We start from the raw sequence: 25,552 nt of genomic DNA, 5'->3' as shown, positions 1-25,552 counted from the left end.
CATGTAAGCAATATAACCCTATGTCTTAATTATTCCATCCAGTTAAAAAAACATCCATGCTTATTATACATTTCCATAGTTTGGACCTTGTTGCTCGGAACTATTTTGCCATGCCCCTAGACTCTTAATGTTAGTCTTCGTTGCTAGAATTGTTATGGACTTAGACACATTGGAAATATGAGAAGTCTGTGACAAATTATTCCCTACCACTTGAAAAACATGCATATACCATTTAGTATATAATCCTTGAATGTTCAGTTTATTATTTCCAGTTATGTTCATCTGTTAGATGTTTCAGGTATACATTCATTAAATTTGCACAATAGTACAATGTGACAACAGTCAAAACCACTATTAAAATTATTTCCTGGAATGTTAAGGGCCTTTTCATCACCACAAAAGCTATCCCTAGTCCTATGTCATCTAAAAAAAAATCCAAGCTGACATTGCACTTCTCTACGAGGCTCATCTGTAAGCAGCAGTCTGTCACAGAATAAAAAAAATACTGCATAGGGGAGGTTTTTAAGTCGGCAACCAAGCACAAAAAGGGGGAGTCCTGATTTCAATCAACAAAGCCTTACCTTGCACTATCAAATCAGGTTATGCAAATGATAAGAGCTGGATAGCACATATCTTGCACGAGACTTCAGCAAGGTCATATGCGCCCATTGGAGGACCAAAGGAAACGCTCTCTATAAATCAAAAGCAACAACTAACAGAGCTATTATCCAATAATGGACTGACTAATGTGTGGCTCTATCAACATCTAGTCTGTAGAGCGATCACACACTATTCATATGCCCATCAATCTTGGTCCAGAATTGATTGATTGACTATTGATAACACCACCTTTGCCACATTGTTCCATGCGGTTATATCTGATCATTCTCCAATTGCGATAATGCCAGTGGCTCAGATTTTATTTAGCACTACCAGCCTTCTTAGCCAAAGGAAAGGCTTTCTCACAACTCTTAGAAGGATGGTGGCCAGAGTAATGAAAGGGCCAGGGATAACCACCCCCTCTTTTGGGAAATTACAAAGGTAGCAAATAAGAGGAAATATAATAGCTTATGTTGGTAAGCTTAAGAAACAAGCTAATCAAGAATATGATATAAATAGTGAAACCCCCTGAAAAGGCTCAGACTGAGCCCACACATTTTCATCCTGCAAAACTGCAAGGACACACTTCAAGCAGATACTAGACCACAAAAAATGGTTCCGTAGGTCGCAATATGAAGCCTCTGTTTTCAGATAATAATAATAATAAATCTGGCAGGATGTTCGCAAATCTAGCTAACGGAACAAGATGGTACATACACACATATATACAAATCCAGGACAGACAAGGCCAGATACATACAAGCCCTAACAAATTGTAGAAATCTTTAAAGAATATTACGCTGATCTTTATAAAGACTCAGGACATTATGACTCAGACCAGGGCAAACGATATCTGCAACCTTTAAAACTACTAACAGTTAATCCGGAGCAACTAGAGTCTTTAAACGCCCCTTTGTCCCCCCAAGGAATTGACGCAAACCAATAAAATACTGAAAAAACTGAAAGCCCAAGGGCCTGATTTCAATCCAGCTGAATTTTATACAGCACTGCAATAACAACTTTCCCTGACATTAACATCTTGTTACAGTGATCTCTTACAGGATTCACCAGTGTTCAAGGCCTCAAACATGGCTTATATTAATGTGTTGCCTAAATGTGTTAAAGATTCCCTCAAATCAGGATCCTATCGACCCATATCATTAAAAAAACACCAAGGTCTAAAACAAGGTAATATCAAAACAGATAATATCAAATTCAATATAAAGTTGTCAGATGGGATTTGTGCCAGAAAGAGCATTAGTAACTAACGTTTGAAAAGTCATATTGGCCCTGGACACAATGAAAGGGATCCTATCAATGGGAAAACATTTTTAGTTAAGCATATATTTGCATAGCTTTTAGAAAGGCTATTCCACACATACCTTTAATTTGTTAATCCTCCCAGCCGTTTTTAAATTAGCCCACTTTTATTCATATGCTAATTATCCAGAAAGGTGCACCCAGAAGTGTCTGTGATGTTCTCTGAGCACAGTACACAGGGGGAGGTGAGAGCAGGGGGGCTGCTGCTGTTGATGAAGATGATGACTTATCAGTCTCTCTACTCTTACCTGCCCCCTGTGTACGCATATCACACAAGCAGTGTTCAGAGAACATCACAGACACTTCTGGGTGCACCTTGCTGGCTAATTAGCATATCAATAAAAGCGGGCTAATTCACAAACGGCTGAGAGGATTAACAAATTAAAGATATGTCTGCAATAGCCTTTCTAAAGGCTATGCAAATATATGCTTAGTTAAAGGGACTCTATCACTAGATTTTTGCTATTTTAGATAAACATATGACTGAATAGCCTTTAACTCTTTCACTGTCAAGGGTCTCTGGAAATTTTGCACCTCCAATAGCCAGTGCAATTTTCACAGTTTTTAGATGGCTAAATTAAAGCTAAATTGCAACATTAAAAAAGCATCCAACCCCCACATACCTATATATTTTCTTAAAGTAGACACCTGCAGCATTGTCTCAATGCCACTTGGTACTGTATACGAACAGGCACCTTCATTTTGATTTAAAGTGAATGCTTTTATGAAAAAATGCAAATAAATGTATATTAGTTGTTAAAAGTGGAAACCAAACAATAAATTATATGCACCAAACCTCCTAAAAATAAGAGTTCAACATGTGCAGAGTTCATTCATATCACTAAGGCCTACACCCACATACACGTGTCTTCAGAAAATCGCTAGAACTGGAAGGAACAAAAATCTGCTTTGACGCTGGAAATGTTAAAAAGTATCATCCCATAAAATGTAGGGATTACACACCATGAAAAGTAAGTGAACCCCTAAACCCTATATATTTTTTGAAAGTAGACAACCTGAAGATTACATATGTCTCAATGGGTCATCAATAGCAACATCCACCTTCATGCAACTTTGTGACAAACAAAACATTTTTTTGAAAAAATGCACTAAAACACATATTAGCACCTAAAACTCATGTTCAATCTCAGATTCATATACAAAATACATCTAAAATAATAGCTTATGGTGTATACAATATGTATATATACTATATGTACTGCAAACATCAAGCACAAGAAGAGCTCGGACTCCCAAAAACATGAATACAGAAGACAAGCAGGATTTTGCTGTTATTCACTAATATGTTAAAAAGCTATACTGCACCTAGAAAACTGTGACACCAAAATCTAACACAGCATACCGTATATAAAAACACAACTTTTCATATATACAACCACCTTCATGCAACGTTGCGGCAAACAGAGATTGTAAGCAAAAATTGCACAAAAATTCAAATTTGCCACTAAAGTGCGACTCAAGCAATCCCTTTCTGCAAACATAATGTACTGACCATAAAACTGCAATATGTGAGGAGTTCATACATACCACACATGTATATATTTACAGGGGCGGGTGTTAAAGAAACGCCAAAATCACAGAAATGCACCATCCCATTTTGTGCATGTAAATTAAATAGGACTTTACATAAAAATATTATTTTCCAACCCCCTATGAAAATTTTAGCAACCTATACATTCATCTCTAATGATAATCATTATTACTATTATTTTAGCGTGTAACAGATATCACTAGAAATGTATGGACAGGACAGGGTAGGGTGAAATGTAAACTTTATTCACGACTTTGTGTATATGTTGTGTAAGTCTTTGGTGCGACTTTTTTTTTTGGCGTTGCGACCTGGACAATGGTAAATGTCTGGGTCACAGTGCCAATAAACTTCCTGGTTATGTTCAGGGGGTATAACATAAGAATAAAAACTCCATGTGTGCAGTAGATCTATGCTATGATAGAAAAAGGGATCTGAAGCCCCTGCTCTACATAATCACTACTTAGAAGGACTTTGTAGTGACGTCATCACAGGGACAGGCCAATCACAGAGCAGTAGTAACATCATCACAGGTCCTGTACCACTAGCAGAGAAGAGACAGTTGTGAGGCTGTGAATAGAAAGCAGGAGGAGGGTCTTACATAGAAGAACCACAGAGGAGGGCGTGAACAGAGTATGACATGAGGGGCGAATGGGAACACCCACAGTGCATGGAGGGCTCATTTACATATACGTTTAAAAGGTAATTCATTAAAATGGGGGGGGGTGTCTTTTAACAAACGATTAGCAGGACTTAAATAGACTTTTTAAAGGCTATTCAGGAATATGTTTATCTAAAATAGCGAAAATTCAGTGATAGAGCCCCTTTAAAAAATCAGTTTTTCCAATGATAGAATCCCTTTAAGGCCTAGCTCCTTCACGTCTGAGCCCTGTAGTAGTTCCAGGCAAAAGATTAGGGCCACATATAGGATGCTTCCAAAATCAGGAAATAAGCATAACAACTAGAGAGCTGACCTTTCACAGTGCCACGAGCTCGGCATGACATATCCAACACTGAAGTAGCAGATATCTGGAAACATTTCAATTTTCATTTTGCACCATCCACTGCACATTTCTTTTAGGAAACCATCTCTTGGGTCAAAATTCTCATTATATTGCTTGATAAATTCTGTGAGTGGTGTAGTTTCCAAAATGGGGTCATTTTTTGGGAGTTTACATTGTATCGGTACTCCAGGATCTCTGCAAATGAGACACGGCACTGAAAACTAATCTGCTTTTCAAATGCTCAGTGGTGCTCCTTCCTTTCAGCATGCTGCTATGTGCCCAAACATCATTTTACCTCATTTTATTCTGCTCTTTCTATTTCAAGCCCTGCCATGTTTTTTTTTTCTTTAACCCCTTGTGAAAATGAAAAATTTGGGGCTAAATTGACTGTTTATTGGATAAAGAAGTAAGTTTTCACTTTCATGACCCAATGTTAAAAACTTTGTAAAACACTCGTGGAGTCAAAATGCGCATTATACCCCTTGATATATTTTGTGAGGGTTGCAGTTTCAAAATGGAGACACTTTGGGGAGGAGTCCATCATAGGGACTCTGAAAATGTGACATAGCACAAGAAAAATAGTAGAGCTTCGCCATGGACCCATTCAGAAGATTATGACCACGCATGAGGTACTGCCATTTTCAAGAGCAATTTTGTAACACATTTATGGTGCTTTTTCTCTGTGAAACAGCTGTGCAGTCAAAATGGTCACTATACCCCTTGATAAATTCTGTAAGGGGTGTAGTTTCCAAAATGGGGTCACTTTTTGGGTGTTTCCATTGTATTGGTACTCTAGGGGCTCTGCAAATGAGACATGGCACCTGAAAACTATTCCAGCAAAATCTGCCCTCCAAAAGCCAAATAGTGCTCTATCCATTCCAAGCCCACCATGTACCCATACAGCAGATTACGACCACATAATGGGGCATTGCCACGTTCATGAGCAATTGTTTAACAAGGTGTGGGGTGCATTTTCTTCTTTTCCCCCTTGTGAAAATGAAAACCTTGGGGATGAACTGATGTTTTAGTAATTTTTCATTTATACATCCAAATATTAATAAAATCTGTGAAATAGCTGTGAGGCCAAAATTCTCACTATACCCCATGATACATTCTATGAGGGGTGTAGTTTCCAAAATGGAGTCACTTTTGGATGGTTTTCATTCTATTGGTACTCTAGGGACCCTGCAAAAGAGACATGACACCCGAAACCTATTCCAGCAAAATCTTCTTTTCAAATGTCCAGTGGAAATATAAAGCAGAGATAAAGCGGTAGATAATATTTAGTAATGTATTTGAGTGGTATGACTGTCTGAAAAGCAGAGCATTTCACATTTTGAAAATTGCTAATTTTTCGAAATTTCCATCAAATTTCCTATTTTATTTTTTATAAATATTTGCAAAAAAATATTTATCAATGTTTACCACAAACATGAAGTACAATGTGTCACAAAAAAAATCTCAAAATACTTGTGTAAGTTAAAGTTGTTGCCACATAACGTGAAACATCAAAATGTTGAAAAATTGAGCTGTTTCCTTAAGGTGCTTTTTGGTTGTGTCCTTAGGGGGTTAAATAATGATCTGTTACCATTCCATAGAATTAGTATGTTGTCAATATATCTGCCCCCCCCCCCTCCAAAAAAAAAAAATAGGGGACTGGTATAGAAAGACAAATCATCAGTACAAACTATTGTTTGCTCCTACCAACATAAGTTAAGGTTAGCATAAGTGAATGCACATACTGTGCCCATGGCAGTACATTTTCTCTGGTGATAAAAGGCATTGTCAAGAAGAAAATAGTCATGAGAAGAAACTATAAAAGTTTTAAAACAAATTCATTATGTGATCCAAAGTGAACACTTCTGGTGCTCAAGGAAAATCTTTCTGTTTTGATACTTAATTTGTATCTTAATTTGATATTACTGTACAAAGACTCAACATCTAAGCTAGCCAGAAGTGTTGTGGATGTAATGTGAATGTCCTAGACAGCATCTTTTGTCTCTAAGATATGAGGGCAGACTAAGGACAAAGGGAGAGAAGATCTGGTCCACGTATGTGCTGATACTTTGTGTCAAGTTATAATTTCCTGATATGATAAGTCTGTTAGGGATAGAGCAACATTATTTATGCACTTTAGCCAATGCATAAAATTGACTATTATAGTGTTGGGGTTATACAGAAATTTAAATAAGAAGGTTAACCTTTGCCTTAATAATAATTTGCCATAGCTTTTTCAGGTACACAGATGTGGATTATTCTCCAAAATCTCAAATGTGCCGCGATCCTACAAAAAGCTCATGCCCATTGCCATATAGTCTTGCTAGTTCATTCTAACAAAATCCCATCCTTTATCTGAGGATTTGAAGATAATTTCATTATTTTGATACAACACAGGTAGGGCCCTCGGGTACCTAGGAAAATGCCTTTCGAAAGCACCTAAGAAACACTGCATCATCAGTACTAGAAGGAACAGTGCGTTGTAACATAGCAGGACCCACGCTGCTACCAAACCGATGTGGCTTTGGGCCACCTCTAAGAGTGTTATCAGAGCACATTTCCCAGTCTTTACTCTTGAACTCCCATAGGCTGACCTGGTCTTCACTATGGGAAGTCCATCAGACCGCTACCTCCCGAGGTCCTGTTTTGTTTTATAAGAGGTAGGATACCACAGAAACACGATGGACAGATATACAGAAGCTTTGTCTGAGGTCAGGACAGGACATAACACAAGTAGCAGAAAACACAAGACCACAGGTACCTGAAATATTGAAGAAAGCCTGAAGATTCAGGGATATTGCAAGAAGCCTGGAGGATACAAGTATCAGAAGCCCAAAGGCCACAGATACACAGAAACAGAAGAGGACTAGGACTGAAAACAAACTATGCAGACAGAGTCCCTGGAAAACAGAAGTATGTATATATACAGAACAAGAGCAGAAGCTGAACACAACACACATATTACTCTAAAGCTAAAGTAAAACTTTTAAAGCAGACTTAAATATACATAGACACATACGGATTGACAGGAGGAAGTCAAACAGGTAGCCTGACAGCAAGGTCAGCTGAGAAGGCATTGCACCAGTGCATACAGAGAGCTGGCATTACAAGGAGTGCGACAATGGGGTGCTGCGGAATTGTCTCTAACCAATTCACCACAACCAGGGGAGTGATAAGTGAAAATTATGCTATGCATACCCACAGTTTCATCTCAATATGTCTATGCCAGTTGACTATTAAAGATAAGTGAGCAGCTATATGATATGCTCATACATCCAGTGGAACCAATCCCCCCGAAACTTAGGTTTGAAAAGTACTGGTTTGGTGATCTGCACCAGTTTGCTTACCTAAAATTACTCACTAGACAAAAGAAGAGCTTCATAAAGAAGTCTCTGAGAATCTGGATGGGTAGGGATCAGAGGTGAACCTAGCTGCTCTACTACTCCTTGAGACGAACGATCAAAAGAGCCCCCCCCCCAGTATTGAGTCCGGGGCGGGGACTGTGTTCATCTTTTGATCGTCCGCCTCAGGCAGCGCAGGGGGTACGATGCACTAATATTTTGTCCAGTAATACTTACAGGAGACGTCTTCCCACATGTCCCGTCTCTTCCATTTGGACCGCCATGACCACTTCCAGCTGTGACTTCACTCTGTAAAGTTTGCAACACAGAAAACAGATTTTTCTGGCACTCAATTGAAAAAATATTATTGCGTTTATTTAAGGCATCCAAAGTTACACATATACAGACGTTTCGGTCTAATGACCTTCCTCAGTATAACGGATGCAGCAGAAATGGATGCATGGTACAGGGGAAAAAAACCAGTGTTACTGGTTTTTTCCCTTGTACCATGCATCCATTTCTGCTGCATCCGTTATACTGAGGAAGGTCATTAGACCGAAACGTCTATATATGTGTAACTTTGGATGCCTTAAATAAACGCAATAATATTTTTTCAATTGAGTGCCAGAAAAATCTTTTTTCTATGGAATATGGCGGTGAGATGCCTTTTCTGAGCACCTAATTTCCATTTTATTCCGAGTGAAGGATCATTATATACAAGTTTGCAACACAGACATCTTTGACTCCTCAATTCTCCACACACCCAACCCCTATATATATTGTAAGCCGATCGCTGGTCAGGTAATGGAAGGGGTGTACATCTCACCCAGACTACTAAGGTGGGTGACATGAGAAAACTCCAGAAAGAACGTTTCTCAGCAGATAACTATTGTCTGCTGAAGGTTATTGCAGAGTTCTGGTTATTGGGCTGGATTTTTAGGAATGGCAGGTAGGTTGGTAGTAGGACCTGTCATTTCACCCCCCCTCCAGTCCACACTTTGGGGATGTTCCAGCAGGGACTCAGCTGCAGAGAGTCTGCTCATCAAGGGAGGCTTAAGAAGTCAGCTACAGCAGCAGACTGTGGGCAGAGCTTGGCTGGACAGCCAAAGAAAGAGGTCATATTTTTGGAGTCCTGAGTGGCTTTTTTTATTTCTGTTATTCTAGGTGAGGTAACCTATTCTATGTTTAGTTAGAGCCTAGACGGGCAGGTATTTATTTTTATATTGTTTCCTTTTGTTGCTGCACTATATTTTTGAGTGAAGATAAAACTCTACCTTTGTTTTGGACTAAAGAAACTGGACTTGTGTGTCTATGCCACCCCACCTAGCAACCCCAGACCCTGACTATATATATATATATATATATATATATATATATATATATATATATATATATATATATATATATATATATCCCACAGCGGCCCCTATATTATGCCCCACAGTGGCACAATAGACAGTGGGGCATAGTATAGGTTGCAGGGGGGCCACTGTGGAGCATAATAGAGCTTACAGGGGCCACAGTGGACCCTTCAAGCTCTATTATGCCCCACAATTGACCACCCAACTATTATGCCCCACAGTTACACACCAATGAACTATTATTATACTCGAGGGTCTTTTCAGACCCCCGAGTATAATAATCGGAGCCCCAGGGGAGGTGAGGGAACATAATAGACACATAAACACTGTTACTCACCTCTCCGGGACCCCATGTTAAAGGGGTATTCCCACGTCACATACTCACCAGTCTTCGATGCTGTAAATTCTTCTTTCTTCCGGCTTTGTTGCGTCATTGGTGGGCAGGGTTACATATGCAAAGCCAGCGGCGAGAAGACGCTGCTTCTATGCCGCTGGCCCTGCATGTGCGCTCCTGATGCAGCTAGGCATCGGACGTACAGCCTTCACAATGCAATTTAGACCCGGCATCCGCTGTAATAGAGAGGTGGATGCCGGGGAGGGCTAGACGCCGGCACAGGTGCCTGCAAAATCGCTACGCTCCTGCCCTGCATGAAGCCAGCAGCGGCAGGAGCGATGCTGCTATTCCGCTCCTTTGCCCCCTCCTCCCCCTCCGGAATAGCAGCGTCTAACCCTCCCCGTCATCCGCGTCTCTATTACAGCGGATGCCGGGTCTGTATTGGCGGCCCCTTCCCCCCCCAAAGTGTAAACTAACCCCCCCAGGCTCGCTCCCGTGCACTTAGCCCCTCCTCCCTCCCCCCTGAGAGCAGCAGATACATCACTTGACTTTGGACCAGCTAACTCAAGGGATGTGTCAAAAGAGAAATTAATAAAGTAAGATAGTGGACAAAGCAGTTTTGCTGAAGCAATGTATTTAGGAAAAGTCTTACATTCACATTAACAAGCAGTGTAGATAGGATCCTTGTGATGGGACAACCCCTTTAATCCTAGCAGGCTTTAGCCTGTATGATAATGTCCCAGATGTCACGTGATGTCTGGGACATTACCATATAGGCCCGAAGCCTGCTAGGATTAACATCGGATCCCAGAGAGGTGAGTAACACTGTTTATTATGTTCTCCCCTGGGGCTCCGATTATTATACTCGGGGGTCTGAAAAGAACCGTAATGAATCATGGCCTGGGCCCAGGCCTGTTCACAGCCGCCCCCAGCGGCCTATAGTAGAAGGGGAAGCGGGGACAACAGTAAGCAGGCCCAGGTAGGTTGGTAAATAGACCACTACCTGCTGGGGATATTCCAGCAGGTAGCGGCCTATTATAAAACAAAACAAAAAAGTTATTTTAGTTACCGACTTCATTGCTGCTCCTGCTGCTGCCTCCTCTTCACCTCACAGTAAGACGTCTGCGTCTCAGCGTAGGTGGCGTAATGATGCCGCCTGCGCTGAGACACAGAGGTCAGCGCAGGAGAGAGGTTGCTTTCCTGCGTTAGTAGGAGAAAAAAGTAAAAAAAAAAAAAAAAAAATGGCTGCGGCTGCCTCCCCCTCTGGAGCGCCGCCTGCAGCTGTCACCTCGCCTCATTAGAGGTGCGGCACTGGTAGTGCTTAAAGAAGGTATACAATATGCAGAAGGACATTCGTCTTAAAGCGGTTTTTCCATCTCCATTTCAGCAGCTGTGCCTGCTGTCTTGTCTTCTCACTTGCTGTATTCCCCCCAGCTTGCTGAATAGGACACTATGAAGTATCACAATACTTATGATTACTAGAAATATAATATAAATGCAGATCAGATAATATGCATATGCTTGTAAAGAACGGAAAGGCAGGGCTATATCAGCAAACTGCAATTAGCTGAACTGATTGTCCTGCCTGCTGAACTGTAGCTAAAAGTGAGAGTAGAGAGTGACATCACTTGTTCTATCCCACAGGTCTGGCATTATGGAAACAGTGTGTAAGCAATGGGAAGAATAATTTCACAAAGCAGGAAAACAAAGCAGCATTGCAAAAGCAAAAGTTTTCAAATTACATAAACTACCAATATAGATAGGATCCTTGAGATGGGATTACCCCTTTAACCACACACACAGTTCTGAACGAATCTAGCTGGGGGTAATCTATAAGGCACTTTGCTTAACCCCTTCTCAACATTTAAAAATAATAAAAGTTCAAATCACCCCCCTTTCCCTACAACACATATAAAAATACTTAAATGCTTTGAAACATATACACATTAGATATCCCTATGTCTGAGAATGCCGGTCTACAAATCTATAAAAATATTTTTCCCGTACGGTAAACGCCGTAGTGGGAAAAAAAATGAAAAGTGCCAAACCGCTGTTTTTTCACAGTTTTGTATCTGATAAAAATATGAATAAAAATTGATCAAAGCCATAGCAATTCCCCAAAATGGTATAACTAAAAAGTACACTTGGTCTCGCAAAAAAAAAGACGCCCTATACATCCCTGTACATGAAAGTATGAAAAGTTACAGGTATCAGAATATGGTGACTTTTAGAAAAAAAAAAAATTTGGCACGGTTTTGGATTTTTGTTAAGGGGTTAAAATATAACCCTATAAATTTGGTATCCTTGGAATCGTAACAAAACGTAGAATACAAGTGACATGTCATTTTGGCTGCACAGTGAATGCTGTAAAAACTAAGCCTGTAGAAAATTAGCAAAAATGCACTTTTTCTTCAAATCCCCCCCACTCTGAATTTTTTTCTAGCTTCCCAGTACATTGTACAGAATAATTATTGGTAGCATCATGCAGAAAAATTTGTCCTGCAAACATTAAGACCTCATATGTCTCTGAGAGCAGAAAAATGAAAAAAAAAATGTTATGGGGTTTGGAAGGGGAGAGGGGGTGGAGGAGTCAAAAATGAAAATCGAAAAATACCCACGGCGGGAAGGGGTTAAACTCTGATAGCTATGAATATTTTTAGCCCTGAAACGCGAAAGATCAGCATGGACCACGTGTAACTTTGTGTTACTGTCCTTTTTAAAGTTATGAATTAAAGCTTCATTATTATTTTTCTCATCGTTGGATACTGGTGGAATCTTTTTACATTTTGTGGATACTCTCCAAAATGGTATAACTAAAAAGTTCAAAGTTTTCCTCACATTGTTATTCTTTTCGCATTCTTCATCAAATACTGTACAATTTGATTTTAGGCTTTTTTATACATATCACTTCTGTGGTACATGATATTTGATCAATCATATGTGGGCTGCCCTTTTGACTTTATTAAAAGTCTGGACTGTTTTGTTCCACTGTGTAACTTTGACATGTTATTATTTGTGTACATATGTATTTTTTTATAATTTAATTTTCAATAAAGTTAGTTGTAGATAACTAGAGACATGCAGTCTTGTTTGCATGCATTTCTTTTGCTCTGTTTTAACTTTGTACATTGATACATGCAGACTTGCATTCACTAGTGATATAGACCTTTGCTGTGCTGACAATAAAAACAAATTCAATAAGGTTGGGTTGTGGATTTGGCCTTCGTCTGGGAGGCCATTTGCTACGTCATCCTTCCCTGCTTTTACACCACTTATTAATGTATCACTTACTTTTAGATGCAACTTGGCAATTTTGTGGGTCCTCGTGTTCACTACACGACTACATTTCATAGACTACTTGACTACCTATAGATGTCTATACATTGAATGTATGTCATACTTGCAAGCTCCTTACTAGATAAAGGGTACCATGCCTTTAAGGAACCACTCAACAGCAGTAGTACAGTTGCAACTTTAGCACAACTATGGTTGTAAAAAAGGCAGTAGGATTATGCAAATATTCAAAAAGGCAAATAGTAATACCCTCTTTGCTCCAAAGACCTCATTTGTATAATGAAAAAATGGTGGTATCTCTGCACCAATTCACCTTTTGATTGAGGTGACCCTATTTATATGTAGGGCTGGATTGACATGCCGGGTTCTGGTGACTTCTTTGTGATAAAATGGTGTTGTTCTAATCTGTACTTAGAAACTGGTTGTCCTTGATGTTTTGTTTGACTATGTAGTCCAGAAAACAACAAGTGACATTACCAACTCTAAATGGAATTTTTTTATGCTGACATGTACCCTACAGTTTTTGTTTCTAAAAACCTCTTTCATTGTGGATTACTTTTATACAGCCACTGTAAACCTGAAGCGATAGCTCAATATGAATTCTGTTCTTTTATAGCTATAAGCTATTTCAAGGCCAGAGAAATCTGGGGCAAGGTTGCTGCAATGTACAGTAACAGTGTAGTGGATGGGATTTAAACAAATCCCATCCACACACTGTGTTAAAAAATAAAACACTCAAAGCGCAAAGTATCTGGAGCTGCAAGCTTCGGTTTCAATTGTGGATTCTGATCTTTGCAATGCATTGTAGCTGAAAGTGGCAGCAAGCACTGGACAATTTCAGAAGTTTTTTTTGCTGTGTTGGAGTCCTCTATGGAATATCCACATATCTTAAAGGGGTTGTCCAGGTTTCAAAAATGATCTGTAAATACATCCACAGCAGTGCTAATCACTCACTGTTCCCTTGTGTACCCTTTTCTTGGCTTTATTTTACTTGAGACTTCTTGTATGGATGTTATTTACATGCAGTGAAATAACAGTGATACAAGGAATGTCAAGCAAAATAAAGCCAAGAAAATGGTGCACAAGAGAACAGTGAGTATTTAGCACTGCTGTGGATGTATTTACAGATCATTTTTAAAAGTTGGATTACTTCTTTAATTTTCTTATAATCGTAGGGATCAGTGTTGGAGTCCAGGTCTTATTATTTGTGAATATAGAAGTAGAATTGTAATATCTGTATATTTTATAAATCTGTCACAGGATCAGAACATTACTTAATACATAAACTTTCCATACGGGCCAGCTTCAGAAGGAGAACAAAGGCTCTAGAGATACAAATACACTTATTGCCTCTTAGGTTGCTCTAAAAATAAATTAAGTAGCTGCCCTAGTGGTCTTTTGGTCTTTGTCAATTGTCCATGTGGCTTTTCATTTCCCGGATGTCTGTTTAATACATTCAGATAAATTACACAGCTTTTAAATCTTGCTACTGTTACTATGGTTAAGGTCCTCAGCTACATTTAAGTCTCCTTGAAGTCTAATTGGACAAATCTACAGATGACTAAAGGCCCAATTAAACAATTCGATTATCAGGCCAATTATCAAAAAAGGCTCATTCCTGATAACTGGCCTAACTTGGCCAATTGGCAAAACAAACAAATCAGGGGTATCCACAGCAGATTGCCTGGTAGCAATGGTTACTCTCCTATTCAAAAAAAAAATCTACTTGTGAACACTCTTTAGGGGTGGTCGAATAGCAGGTTTATGCACAACTGCAACCTTCTGGAGTCTCATACATCTTGCAGTTTGTGGGACTCCAGAGGTACCAGCAGCTTCAAATACATGTTTGCTGCTTTGTAATGGTATTTTAGCAGCTGCTCTCTTAATCTGATGTATTTGTCTGGCATATACTGTACCTTCCTCGTTGTGCCTTTATCTGCACAAACCTGTCTGTGCTTTGAATCAGCCACAAATCTGTTCACAGTACGATGATCATCCTTAAGTTTTTGTGAAATGTCTAGTGTTTTCATGCCTTGTTTAAGGCATTGCACTATTTGATGCTTCGACAGGAGGGGACATGAAACTGGGGGCAGAAATGGATGGGCAGACATGAATCTGGGGGCAGAGATGGAGGGGGAGACATGAAACTGGGGGCAGATGAAGGGTGTATATGAAGCTGGGGGAGAGATAGAGGGGGGACATATAATGTACGGGTGACTGTAGGAGGATTATACTGTGTGCGGGCACATGAAAAATTAATGAGAATGGGCGGAGTCAACATAACAGTGGGTGGGGCTAAATTTGCTGCGGCGCACCGCACATTTTGTCCCTCTTTTGGTTCTTCAAAAGTTGGGAGGTATGGGTACAGGGGGCAATGGAAAGATGTTAGAAGGTGGACGGGGGGGGGGGGGGGGGGAGGGGGATTGTTGGGGCATCGGGTGTGCGGCACTGCGGAGAGGGAACTGGGGCAATAATATATAATATATAAGTTTTTAGCTGGAGAACTACAAAGCACACAATACCTCTACAGGTATGTGTGCTTTGTATTAATAATGATGTCGGCTGCTAACAGCCTGTTTGGGGGTGCGACTTTCACTTTAAAGGAGTGTTCACATTGCGTTTTTGGCCTCCCTTGCCGGGATACGTTGGTAACCAGTCACAATCAGCTACCCACTTATCCCTGCATGGAGAACTGCAGGCCCCCCTTTTTTTTTAATGGCCAGTTCTTCGTGCAGGGATAAGTTGACAGCTGATTCTGACTGGTTACCAATGTATCCCGGCAAGGGAGGCCAAAAACGCAATGTGAAAAAGCCCTGAGGATTTATTAGGAGGGCTCTTATAGATGGTGTCGGCTCTCTATAGACGCTGTCACACGTAGCAGATTATACCTGCAAATAGAATCTGATTAAGCCTTGTAATGCTGCTAAATAAAGGGAAATCTAATACAGAATTGGTATGTCGCAAAATAAAGTAGTTTTAAAATGGCGGAGGGGGGGGGCCCAGACACTTAGGCTGTATGGGGCCCCAAAATTCCTGATGGCGGCCCTGATAAGGACCATCCAGCTTATTACTATTGGACATTTGTAATGCATGAATCTCTGATGGTATGGAGTTGAATTAGTACATATTACACACCTTGAATGGTACCTTCAATGCTGAGTAGTATATAGTAGTTTTTAGAACAACATATGCTCCTATCCAAACATGACTCTTTCAGTGAAGGCTTTGCATATTTCAGCAAGACAATTCTAAATCACAGCAGCGTGGTTTTGCAGAAGAGTGCAAATATCATTGCATTCTTGGTTTTGTTTTGTTTTACACAGTGTTTCAACTTTTACTGGAATTGGGGTTGTATAATGTGAGCTTTTGGGTCACATCACTATTATTCCTGCCTTAGATACTTTAGGATCAAGACCCAGCAGAGACATATTATGGGTATATAATTACCTGGAATTTTTACAGGCATCTCAAGATACATGTGAGAGTTGTGAGAGATTACCATGACTTGACAGAGAAAGGAGGGTCAGCATTTTCTCCTGCGTCCAAGGAGAAGATTCCTGACATGAAAGATGGGGGAAAAGTCATGTAAGATATTTAAATTTTTAAAGTTAGTATATTAGAAAAATATCTACACCGCAAAAAGCTATAATGGAAACTATTTATTTTTGCATAACAAACCCTTTATTGTATTTTTTTTTTACTCTCACATGTACCCTATGACTTGAATGGCAATAAAACTTAACATTACTATCAATAATAATTAAAATAAAGTGAGAATTCTTTTTCCTAAAATAAGCATTAACTATGGGGATAGTATACTAAGTATTATTGCCACGTATGCCAACCTACACTGGTATGTTGTGAAATGTATAACAAATAGCATTTGAAGCATAAATCAAAACAAATAAAAAAATATATATTCACAACCATATATTGTCTGAATCAGTAATTTTCAGCTGTGTCAGCATCATATGTATTTTATACAACTGCACACTTCTTTCCATATTAAATCTCCATTTCTGAAAATCGTGATTAACTGATTTTTGTGAACAGAACAGAAGCATAGATGGTAACTTTCCTATTTCTGTTTGCTGCCTGATCCCTCAACTTCTCCTTGACTGCTTGTCCTCGCAGCTTACATACAGAGAAAATCAAGGCTATGCTTTCAGTTATATAACACATTAAAGCTTTGTGACCTCAGAACTTTCATGTGTTTAATTGCGCCAGGCTATGGGCAGTTATCGTCTGTGTCTTCTGCAATAGGGTGGCAAGACTATGAATGCTTCTGACCCCATTCAAGGTGTTTCTTTTCTGCCATGCTTTTTTCTTTTATTCCTGTTGTACCACAGGTTTGCATAAAAAATCCTGATTGTAAAACGCCACCAATCACTAAATCTATTGCGGAACAATCCTGTTGTATTTGACATACAATTGCCTTTGATGCAATTATATGCTCATTTTCCATCATCTCATTCCCTCACATACATATAATAAGGGAATTATGCCAGGAAAATTATTTACCTTCTCTCAATAGGATAGGGGATAGCTACCTGATCAGTGGGAGTCTAACCACTGAGAACCTCACAGAACCCAAAAACACAGGCCATCTCTTCCCCTGCTGTGCATTCAGCCTGACTGCAGCCAGTCTGAATGTAGGCATGACTGGTGGTGGACATTGCTCCCAATGACTTTAATGGAAGCGCTAAAGACAGCTGAAATACAGCACTAGGCTATCTCTGATGCTCCCACTAAAGTGAATGGGAGTGCTGTCCACCACCAGTCATGTCCATATGCAGTTTAGTCAAGCTTGATGTCTAGCAGGGAAAAGAACCTCACCTTTTATTATAATATCTTTAAAGGGGTTGGCCACTTTCAGACCAATATTGAGACACAAATGTTATGGTTTGTATAATAAAAAGTTGTACTATTTTCCAATATACTAACTGTATCAAATTCTCATAGTTTTCTAGATCTCGGCTTGCTGTCATGCATTCTGTTACTTCTAGTGGATAAAACTCTGATCATGGTCATGTGATTTACGGTCCATGGTCATGTGATGGGCGCAAAGGTGCTGCTTGTTATAGTCACAGCTCAGTATGAGACATCTGCCTGGTAATCAATTGTCTAGAAAACTGCGAGGAATTGATACAGAAAGTATACTGGAAAATTGTATATCTTTTTATTTGTACAAATAATAACATTTGTTTCTCAATATTGGTCTGAAAGTGGCCAATCCCTTTAACACTGGAAGTCCCAGACATTTCGAGCTCCCATTTGAAGCAATGGGAGAAATGTTAAATGACCCCTCTCTGGGACTTCTAGTGTTAAGGGTATGTTCACACGGCGGAAACCTTTTCTGCCGTGTGAACACTCAGCATAGCTAGCCGCCACAGGATGAAGATGCAGCGCACTGGCATCCCATCGCAGTATCCCACTTCTGATTAGGCCCGAATGAATGGGCCTAATGGGGAGAGAGTCTCGAGTCATGGACGCCACAGCTGTCTCAGCCGCGGAAAGATAGGGCATATCGCTTCTTTTTCCCACTAGCTGAAAAAAATCACTAGCGGGAAAAAGAAACGAGCAACTCCCATTGAAATGAATGGGAGCCTTTTTTGAAGGCGAATTTTGAGGTGGATTCCACGTCAAAATCCGCCTGCAAAAAAACTCTGTGTGAACTAGCCCTTATCGCACATATTTCTGTTTTTCCTGAATACTTACACTTTAGTATGCAATTAAATTGTGCCTATACATGTGGATGCCTTGGCTTCCTTTCCAGGGTAAACAGACATACAGAACCTGGCCGGTTGAGGTTCCCTGGCAGATGACTGGGTGATCGCGGGCACTGGAGCTCTGTTCCTCCCCCTCCCTTTTTATTTTTTTTTCCTTTCTGCTTCCCTCCTTTTCCCTTCCACTTCCTGATTGTTTTTGTCATGTTATCTGTGATTTTGACTGTCTAGGTTTGTTCCGTCCTTGTGGACGCACTTTTGTTATGATTTGGAGCGTGCTGAGCTGGGTACCTTGGTCCTGTCATGCTCCTGTTTTGTACTTTGTTACTGTTTATCTATAAATAAAGAGTCTATAAAAATAAATTAATAAATAAATTAATTGTGCCTATACAGATTGTTAAATGAGCCCAAATCCCCAATGTTACCAAATTGTGAACATTCACACTTTTTTCCTCATTACAAATGGCAGACTAACGTCTACATGGATTACCAACACAGTATGCTTTGTAGATCTGCATAAAAAAAGGCCCTATCAGATGACCAATATTCAGTGCACTTATAGGCTACAAATAATACTAGGAATGCTTTTGCCAAAAACGCCCCATGTTGCAGAAAAGCTTTTTGTTTTTTTTAGCCAAAGTCAGTAGTAGATTGAGCAGAACAGAAAAGTATAAGAACTTCCTCTATATTTCCCATTAATTTTATAGTCACTCCTGGTTTGCCTGAAATAAATGCAGCAAAATCTGCAACAACAACAAAAAAACCCTGCTTTTCCACAATGACGTTAGTGCACCCCCACATGACTGCGAAGGACCAATCACAGGCCTTAGCTGGGACGTCTGAAGATGCTGAAGACATCGCTCCGCCTGGCTCTCTTCAACATCTTCTTTGGTCCTCTTCTGTCTGCAATTGAGGTGATGTCATTATGCCATTTGACCGCTGGGGCAGAATCACAGGCCCCCGTAGTGATGTCTGGGGTGTATGACCTCAGTCACAGGCCAGAAGAGCTCCAGAGAGGATGCAGAGAACCCAGACGAATAGAAATAATTTTTAGTCGTGTATTGGAAAGGGCCGATGACATGGCGGACCACTTTCCACTAACAATATTTAGAGCAGTCGGGAACCAGACTATCTCCACCTAACTCCACCTGGCCATGGGCCCCTGCTGCCACATTAATAATCACTGTGAATGCTATCAAGAATATGTCTTTTAAATTTTGAATTGCTGACTTCCATGGGCACCCGGATAGGAAACTATACTGAACGACTGAGGAGTGCATAGCTTACACAAAATTGTTAGCAAAGAATCTGCACACTGATACAGTCGCCATGCTTTTTCCTACAATGGTACTACGCACGAGTCTCGTGTACTATTCTTGTACTATTTTGCAGCCCAGCTCATTAAAGATAATAGATAGATCTGAGGTGGCACATGAATATTAGCTATGAACTTTTTTTTTTTTTTTTTTTTTTTTATCTCTCACGGATGTGTGCATGTAGCCTAAGGATATGTTCATATCTGTTCTGGAGTCTCCGTCTGGAGACTCTTTCGCATTGAAAATCACCATCCGAAAAAGTGCTGCAAGTCTGACTTTTTCTTGTGTTGGTTTCAGTTCAAAAGAACAGACACCTGACAGAGCCCATTAGAGTCAGTAAGGTCTGTCAGGCACTGTTGGCGTCCATCAATCAGGTAATACAATGGACACGCTGGCACGGATGTGAACATAGCAGAAGATGTACATTGCATAGTATACAGTAGAAGTAATATAGGCCAGTATATGGCTGTTTGGGTCAAACGTCCCAGGCATCCATAGTGAAATAGTACTGTTATATACTCTCAGTGCAAACACAGTGTAAACTGAGTGAAAACAAAGAACAGAAGATAAACATGGGGAAACCAATGAAAATACTTGGGTCTAAATTATTACTGCTAGTGAAAATACCGATCAAATAAGTGTGGAAACAAAGTTACTTAAAGATATCCCCTATGACTCCATGGAGACAACTTTCCTTCATATACAGCAGTGTATGTAAACGAGACAGTATGTTCATGTATGGCAGCCTAAACACCACCCAAACACGTCACAGCACCGGTTAGTAAGATGGGCAGCTGTTACAACGAATCACGTCACGTACTGTCTCCCCTAACAGTGGACATTTTATCTTCGGGCTTCGAAAAAATGGCTCCTCTCGCACTCCATCTAGTGCAGAAAGCCAAATATAGCTACTGATATAACCAATCAATGCCAGGAAGGAAGCAACTCTCAGCCAATCAGAAATCAGACGGAAGTGCTCTAGTCCAATCCTGAGCAGCGACCAAATAAACGCAGCCAATCAACAGCGGTTATAGAAGTCCCTTATCCAATTACAGTATTCCAGGGGAGGGCTCAGGTGGGGCGGTGTCCAAGCTGGTTATCTTGGTGGTTCCCCGGTGTGAGGAGCGGAGACCCGGGGCTAAGGTGAGGAGCAGGAGGGGGTTTTAGGTCCATAGTAGGGGGTGCTTGGCGACAGCTCACATAGGCTTTAGCCGGCTAGAACGAGAGTTGTAAAACCTTCTATAAGGCTGCGGTCTCACAGGTTGGAAAGTTTGTAACTTGTGACATGTTGGGCTAAACTTTACCTGAGATGTGGCAAAGCCTATGACAAGATGAGCGACTGCTCGGGGCCTGTCAGGGTCGCTGTATACTGCTTCATCTGAAACTTCTTCGGCCTGTCAGCAGGCTGTGGCTGTTGTGTCATAGCAGGAACATCCAGGTGAGAAATACTGGAGAGTCTACAAAAGTACTAGAGAGGACCTGGCACATAAGAACCTGCTGGTGTTCATGCAGGGAAGAGGATATGCATTTATATAAATGACTGATCTGTGACAGACCCCATTTGTAACCAGTGTTTTTGGGAGTCCAGGTATTTGTTGTTTGGTTCTCCGATGGACTGGAATAACTGGCGACATTGGGATGAACTTAATGTAAACTTAAAAATTTCCGTGGCGACAGCCTGGTCCCTGGCTTTATTGTCCTTAAAGGGGTTGTCCTGACTAAAATCAAATTTTCATAATGGTGACCTATCCAACAGAAGCCTCCAGAGGATGGGTAGCCCATAAACTGCTTCTATACAAGTAATGGGAGAAGCACTGCAGTTCACTGGAACCACCGCTATGTAGTGGATGACGCTGCTAGGCCACTCCTGTCATTTGTATAGGCGCGCCGCTGAATGTCCACTACCTTGAAGCTACTAGAACACATGATCTGTGTGGGGTCTGGGTTTCAAGCTCCCACCAGATCACATACCGATGGCCTAACCTGTGCCTAGGTCATCAGTATGAAAAGAACAACCTTTTTAATAGCATTTGTGGATGACTTTCCATATGTGCTTGGGTAACCGCTGCAGCTAATTCCTGGCCTGAGAGGTGTTCTGCGCACCAGCTGAATGCCTGCACTGATTGCATGAGCCTTATAGCCCCAGGTCACATCTGCGTTTGGCAAATCCGTTCAAAATCAGTATTTGAAATCTTGATTTTGAACGATCCGGATTAAAACCCATTGAATTCAATGGGTTTTAAAAGTAATCCACAAGTATCAGTTTGTGCCATTTACATCTGGTTTCCGCTTTACAAAAGTAGAACTTGCAGCACCTCTGTTTTCCATAGATCTCAATGTTTAAAAAAAAAAAAAATTGGTTTCTGTCTGACATCCTACCTTATAGCACGGAGACAAACTGATAGCAATCAGTTTGTGTCCATTTTGCAATCCCTTTTTCCTTCTGTGCATGCTCAGAATGAAAGAGGGGGAAGAAAAAGAATGGATTGGTCAATAAGGGCTCGTTCACATCTGCGCCCTGTCTCCGTTCTGCAGGTTTCCGTTTCCTGCACAAAACAGGGGCAGGAGATGGAAAGCCGCAGGACTCTTTCAAACCCATTCATTTGAATCGGAAATGCAGTACTCTGTGTCCGGTTTTAAAAAAACGGTTTCGCGGTGGAAAGCATAAAACGCTCACCGGCGCACACGGCCGGACCCGGTCTGACAGCTTTCCGTCAGCTCAGAACGGACTCCGGGCGCTAGTGTGAACCTAGTGTTACAGACCCAAACGGTCAGGTTTTTTTTTTTTTTTTTTGAACGTTTGGAATCCCCTTTTTTTTTTTATTTCACCAAACTTTTTTTTTTTCCTCTTAATACGGTTTGGATATCAACCCGGCCTTAAGCCAAGGCCCCACGTTGCAGAAATGCAGCTTTTTCTGCATTTTTTTTTTTTTTTTTTGAGCCAAATCCAGGAGTGGATTGAGCAGAAGGAAGAAGTATAAGAGCATCCTATATATTTCCCATTCCTTTTGTATCCATTCTTGGCTTTGAGTCAAAAAAACGCAACAAAATCTGCAACAAAAAAAGCTGCTTTTCCACAACTTAGGGCCTAAGTCTAAGGCCCCACATTGCGGAAACGCAGCTTTTTCTGTTGTAGATTTTGTTGCAGTTTTTTGAGCCAAAGCCAGGAGTGGATTTAGCAGAAGGGAGAAGTATAAGAACTTCATATATATTTCCCATTCCTTTTGTAGCCATTCTAGGCTTTGGCTCAAAAAACTGCAACAAAAAAAAACTGCGGTTCTGCAATGTGAGGCTTAGCCTTAGTCAATTTTTTTTGTGAAGTTGCATGGGTGCCACCATCGGAACGAGATCCAGGGCTGGCGATCATTTTGCAGGAGGGTCACTAAAAGGTTAACCCCTTAGTGACCCTGAGCTCTCTCCATACATGGCGGATGCCAGCTGTATAATACAGCCAGCACCCACCACTAACAGCAGTGGTCAGTGCCCGCATCGATCATGGCTGTTAACCCTTTAGATTCTGCGGTCAAACGGGACCACAGTGTCTAAATTGTGCAGGTCGCACGGGTGCTGCCATTTTTCGCCAATTGATGCCCTCCTGAATGGCACCGGAGGGCGGCGATCGGTTGCTATGACAACTGGAAGCCTATTGAAGGCTCCCAGGCTTGTCAAAGCATTGGTTCTATTGCACGATGCCAGAGGCAGCATCTGATAGAACTGATGGCATTTTGCTATTCACTGCAATACAGTAGTATTGCAGTGAATAGTATGAGTGATCAGACCTCCTAGGTTTCAAGATTCCTAGGGGTCTGGTCATAAATGTAAAAGAAAAAAAAAATTAAGTATTAAATTTTTTTTAAAAAGTTCTAATCACCCTCCTTTCCCTAGATAAGATATAAAATTAAATAAAGAAAAGTAAACATATTAAGCATCCCCGTGCTCCAAAATGCCCGAACTATTAAAATATTTATCCTATACGGTGAACGGCGTAGCGGCAAAAAAATCAAAATAGCCAAATAGCAGTTTTTTCAACACTTTGACTCCTATAGAAAAAAATTGAATAAAGAGTGATCAAACCATCAGATCTTTCCCCAAATGATATCAATAAAAACGTCATCTTGTCCCACATAAAAAAAATGCTGCACCCAGCTCCATACATTTAAATATGAAAAAGTTACAGGTGTTACAACATCGCAACAAAAATTTTATTTTTTTTCTATTTTGCAAGGTTTTTCTTTCTTTTTTTTTTTTTTTTTTAAAAAAAGTATCAAAACATTACACTATATAAATTTGGTATCGCTGTGTTTGTACTGACACGCAGAACACAGTTAACGTGTCATTTGTATCAAACAGTAAACGCTGTAAAAATTAAACCCATATGAAATTGGCACAAATGCATTTTTTCCTCCAATTGCACCTCATTCTGAATTTTTTTTTTCCAGCTTCCCAGTACATTGCACAACATATTGAATGGTGCCATTACAAAGTACAATTTGTCCCGCAAACAATAAGCCATCATGTGACTCTGTGAAGTGCAAAATTAAAAAGTTATGGCTCTTGAAATGTGAGGAGGGAAAAACGAAAATGCGAAACTGAAAAATAGCCTGGTCCTTAAGGGGTTAAAATGTCTGTAAACAAAGTCTCATTCTAGCTGAATTTCTGAAAGTTGCTCAGTCTTATGAACCTTGCATGCTACATTACATCAGGGCCTCAACGGTAGTGAAACAAATGTTATGGTGCCGCACACAATACCTACAATCGCCACTGTCAGAAATCGAGATCTGCATTGGCATCTCAATGTCAAATAGCATTTTCAACAGTCAATCGCTCTGGATCTTTAAGGACTATAATGATGAAATAAAATTCTCATCTTTAAAATGAATCCAAAATCATCTTCATAGCCCTAATACTTGGTTCACACATCAGTATGCCATCCGTCCGTTTGAATTCAGTTTGAGACTTTGAAACGGATTGATGCACATACTGATTGTATACTGACACCTTTTTATACTGATAGCAATTAGCAAACACTGTCCGTCCCCTAGAGGATAATTTTGGTACATCTTGGATAGTCCTGTACATGAGAATTGAAATCTATAACAGTACTACCACTACAGTGATTACCATGTCAGCTCATCTGTTTTACAAATTGGTCTCTGCTTCTTCATGTATATGGCTATATGCTGTGTATCAGTTGTGTGCTGTCTTGCTTCCACAAGACCTCTGGAGACCAGGAAAGTTCTGGAAGGATGCTATATCTCCCCCAGAGTCCCTCTCTTATGTGTGGTGAGGAAGGTTAACACAGGGCTGTAGCAAAACTTCACCTGTGAGCTTAACCACTTCTTGACCTACAGCAGAAAGAATGGTTCAATGACAATGAAGTAAAGGTGCTGGATTGGCCCCCACAATTAATTACCAAGGAACTTTTTTATATGCTTTTCCAGACCAGCATACATAAAGACACCCTGACGGACCTTGGAACTCCTTTTATGTTCAGGGTAATGAAAGAGATGTGAAAGCTCCTGAAAATGAAACACCTGCGAATATATCACCCCCAGACAGATGGCTTAGTTAAGAGGTTCAATGAAATCCTTAAGGACACGTTAAAGAGGGTGGTTAGCAAGGATGGCAGGGATTGGGATTGCCTACTGCCCTATTTAATGCTTGCCATCCTGGAGGTGTCCCAGTCCTCCACAAGCTTTTCTTCATTTGA

The 25,552-nt window shown here is 40.5% G+C and overlaps 1 protein-coding gene across 1 annotated transcript in view; it reads left to right on the top strand.

The window, feature by feature from the left end:
• The first annotated feature begins 20,919 nt into the window (after positions 1-20,919).
• The window catches only part of WASF2 (WASP family member 2), a 40,775-nt gene continuing 36,142 nt past the window's right edge, over positions 20,920-25,552 (top strand). Inside the window, exon 1 of the mRNA XM_075264436.1 lies at positions 20,920-20,985. The gene's annotated coding sequence lies outside the window, so the exon portion shown is untranslated. The remainder of the gene's footprint in view (positions 20,986-25,552) is intronic.

Source organism: Leptodactylus fuscus, chromosome 2 (genome assembly GCF_031893055.1).
Source record: "Leptodactylus fuscus isolate aLepFus1 chromosome 2, aLepFus1.hap2, whole genome shotgun sequence".
Lineage (NCBI taxonomy): Eukaryota > Metazoa > Chordata > Amphibia > Anura > Leptodactylidae > Leptodactylus > Leptodactylus fuscus.
This window is presented reverse-complemented; position numbering and strand designations above follow the sequence as displayed.